The following is a 3321-nucleotide window of genomic DNA, read 5'->3' as shown; positions in this document are numbered from 1 at the left end:
ACTGAGAGTTCTACATCTTGTTCCAAAGGCTACCGGGAGAAAATTAGGAAGAAGCTCACGAAGCCCACCCCTACAGTGACATATTCCCTTCAACAAGGCCATACCTCCCAAGAGTGCCACTCCCTGGGCAAAGCATAGTCAAACCACTACAACTGATAAGAAGCAGTTGAGGCAGGGTTTGGCTCGTGAGGAATGACTAATATTAGCTATCTAGGTGGATGCATTTTTCTGCATGGTTTCCAACTGCTAGAATGTTTCTACCTGATTTTTCCAAATTTGTATCCCAATATGTTATTCTCTTCTTATTTTCTCCTAATTTTCTGCCAATCTGTCTGTCACAGTCATGCTTTGTCTGACAAAAAATTCATCAGAGAGAAGTTTTGAGGTTTGTTTTCTTTCCCATGGAATTCAAGGGTGAAGAATTTCGACCCCTAGGATTTGGCAGCTTGACTTACCGTTCTCATTGCACACTTCTTAAATAGTAAATGACTAGGGACTGTCTATAATTCCAATGCCAGGGCAGCCAAGCCTCTCTGGCCTCTATTGGCACCTACAATGCACATGGTACACAACATGTGCGCACAGGCTTACACATACGAATAAATACAAATACACATATTTTTAAAAAATTTAACTCACCAAGCAATAACAGTTTTCATGCTAAAAAAATGTTTCATCGGCAAATACCTTTTGTGTGCACAGGAAATAAACTACAGTGTTTCTTTCTCACGGCAGCGCTATTACAAACCAAGCTTTCCTTTATACACATGGAGTGATCTTTAGCAATCTCTCACAGATACTATGACTTAGTGACACAATAGTAGGACAATTCACAAGTGTCTAACCTCTGTGTTTCTTTACATGTTAAATGGCACAACATGAACATTTTGGGGACAGGGAAAGACACACATTGGGTAACATTTAATACCTTAACTTTAATCTATAGAACTCTCAAACCTACAATGTATTCAAATGTGTTTTATATGCCTTTGTTGCACTTCTATAGATCTTTATAAACAATGAATGGCACAACTCAGTGAGTGGCAAGAAATTTCCTGTCATTAACCCTGCAACTGAGGAGGTCATCTGCCATGTGGAAGAAGGGGACAAGGTAAGTTGCCCAGCACCTACAGCTCCACTTTACACCAAGAGTCTGTTTCTCACCACTTTGAGCTCAAAGCCTACTGAAAATTCAATGAAAGACATGAAAAATTGACTGCTCAGGCCACTGGGTACATTTTCATTTGTCCTTGTCATAAGGGAATTTGACACATATACATCTGGTAGAGAGTAAATATTTATAATATGCAGACCTTAAATGTCCCGCGCTGTCTCTCGCCAGCAAGAATACGCGGGGACACACAAATCCTTACTGCAGCTAAACGTTTATTGAATCTTAAGGAGAGGCGGTGCGTGCCGGCATGGTGCGGCTTATATACACCCTAGCGCGGCGCATCCACACCTGATTGGTCGCTTACCCTTGATCTCATTAGGCACGCCGGGGAGTGGGCAAAGACCTGACAGGAAGGCACTCTTGCATATGCGCACACAATTAACTTCCTGAAAGGAAGTCGGCTGGCTCGGCGGAGGCCAGCGCCATCTTGTAATGGCGAAAGCTATCCCAGCTTTCCACGTGGGGCGCAGTGGGAGCCAGCGCCATCTTGTGGTGGCGAATGTTATTGCGGCCCTCTACATCTCCCCCTTATTATTTTATTAATTAATAACAATAAATTATTGTCTAGGCTGGTCTAGGTCCCTGCAGTTATGTCCATCTGCTGTGGCTCCTGTCTTAGGTCGTTCCTCTATGTCACAGCCTTATCAATGGGTAACCCTATCGCCACCAGGCCCCGTGTACTGTGCATGAGGAAAGTTGCCCATCTCTGGATACCACACTGCTGTGTGACAGTAACTGTTAATGACCTAGGGCGAACTCTAAAAGGAGGCCAGCCCAGAAGATGAGTTAGTGGGGAAATCATGATCACCCTATTGTGTGCAATGAGAAAACCTCAGCGATGTGGAAGGGCTGATCAAAGAATCATTGACTCTCTCATCCCAGTGCAATGTATCCACAGATCCATGGGGTGAAAGAGCAGAGAACTCAGATACCGACTAATTTTTGAAGATAGATAACCAAATTTTAGGGGAGGCCCCTTGTTCAATGGCCACAAGTGCTTGAGTGATAACGGCCTTGTCATGTTTCTGTTGAGATCTGAGTTTGCAAACCAACCATAGCATGAACACTAATCCACAGCATAGGGCTGCACCAAACAGAGCCACTCCCGATAAGTAGTGGGCACCTCATCTGGTTCACCTCAGCTGTTACCACCAAGGGCCGTAGTCAAGCCGCTCCTATAATAGAATTTAGAATTCCCAATTGTTAGCAACTACTCCAGAAAGTTCACCCACTGTGCTTCTCCAACAATAGATTGGGGGAGGGTAACTCCAGACACTGTAGACACAATGGCTATAGCAGTAAATGGCTGCTACAATAGCAGTGAAAGTAACAAGTTCTTTCCCAGGACAGTTCAGGATCAGTCATTCTTCTCTGGAACAACCAGCAGGCAAGGGAACCATGTCTGAGATCTGTACAACCAGGACAGAGATCCCCAGTCCACAGCAGCTTCAGGCAGGTGGCATTCCTGTGAAACTACAGTCTGCAAAATGACAACACCAGTTAAGGCAGCAAGAGTCACCAGGGGAGTGAGGGGGGCAGTCATTCTCCAGAACGGCTGGAGTCCAGTCTTCTCCAGCAAGCCGCAGTGCACAGAGGGTCAGAGAGCAGGCCACAGTGGGACGGGACACACACAGCGGTAACACTGACTGCAGCAACGCCAAAATCTCTGTGATGACAAATGATGAGGGGGAATCTTCCATCTTCCTCTCAGGGCAGAGGAATGACTCCAGGGACCCGAACCAGGAGAGCTGAATCTTTATGCAACCAGGATCAGCAAGTCTCACCAGCCAATCAGGCAGCTGACACACTCTTGTAGCATCCTGTAGAAAAAACACAAACATTCCCTCTTCCCCATATAAAATATCTGGACAGGATCATGTCAATATGTGGATCTCTTTATTTCACCTAGGCAGAAGTATGCCTAGTTGTAGGGTGCCATAAACTTTGGCATCCAAATTTTAAAATTGAAATAAAAGGAGTATCATTAAATAGTTGTATAGCATATATAGCATACAGGGATAACTCCCCCTCTTTATTTATTAAGATATAGTAAAGATATTATTTATTAAGGTAAGTCCTCGAGGATTAAATTGAGGACACTGAGCACTTGTATTTATAAATTGAGTTGTATACCAAATTGTTGTCTC

Source organism: Rattus rattus, chromosome 2, assembly GCF_011064425.1.
Source record: "Rattus rattus isolate New Zealand chromosome 2, Rrattus_CSIRO_v1, whole genome shotgun sequence".
In the NCBI taxonomy this organism is placed as follows: domain Eukaryota; kingdom Metazoa; phylum Chordata; class Mammalia; order Rodentia; family Muridae; genus Rattus; species Rattus rattus.
The sequence above is the reverse complement of the archived record's forward strand: the minus strand, read 5'-3'. Positions refer to the sequence as shown.